The following is an 855-nucleotide window of genomic DNA, read 5'->3' on the forward strand; positions in this document are numbered from 1 at the left end:
GGGGGCAGCTGCCCGTGCGTGGATGCGGGATGCTCACAGACTAACCTGTCCTGTGTCTTTGTGTTTTTCAGGGGCCAAAGGTTCTCTGGTTCAGGGCACAAGATGATGGAAACCGTTTTATGAAGCTTTAACCTTGCAGAGGTTTTAAACCTAATTCAGTATTTTTTTTCCCCCTTGTGAACAGAAATGGCTCCTGCTTTGAGTGTATTTGGGGCTGTAAGATGATCTGTGCCTTTTTTGCGACAGTAGGGGAAAGTCAGGGCAGCCGAGGGCTCCTTGCTCCCATCCCTCAGGGTGCAGAGCAGGGGAGCATGAGCAGAGCGTGCCCTCAGCCCCTGCAAGGGCACCTCAAATCCCCGAGTCCTACCTAGGCACAGCCCCCCAGGCCCTTGCTTCCCAGGGAGCGGAGATGCCGCCTGGCTGGAGGGACTCTGCAAGGCATTTCTGCCTCCCCTGTGAAGCCTGGGATGCCAGGGCATCTCAGCGTCTGGCTCGCTGTAGTTTTCAGCTGTGGTAAAGCCAGCGATTATCCAGAGAGCCCCAACAGGCTTTGTCTCGCTGTCAGTTCTGCTCAAGCGCTTTCCTCCGTGTTTCTGCCAGATGCCGACGCACGCTCACGGCTGACGTGCAACGAGCTTGTGAAACGAGCCTGCTCAGCAAGCCGGAGCAATAAGCTGAGGCTTTGTCCTCTAAACTTGTCCATGGCTGGAACCAGTGCGGCTGTTGGTGCAACCCTTGTGACTTGGGCTTGAAATACAGGCAGCCCCCTCCAGCCTGCCGCAGCAGACATTTTGATGCTGTGCTGATGCTAGTGAAAGCATATGTGAACCCGATGCGGCGGGAGATGTGCAGCCT

Source organism: Aptenodytes forsteri, unplaced genomic scaffold (genome assembly GCF_000699145.1).
Source record: "Aptenodytes forsteri isolate BGI_AS27 unplaced genomic scaffold, ASM69914v1 Scaffold369, whole genome shotgun sequence".
Classification (NCBI taxonomy): domain Eukaryota; kingdom Metazoa; phylum Chordata; class Aves; order Sphenisciformes; family Spheniscidae; genus Aptenodytes; species Aptenodytes forsteri.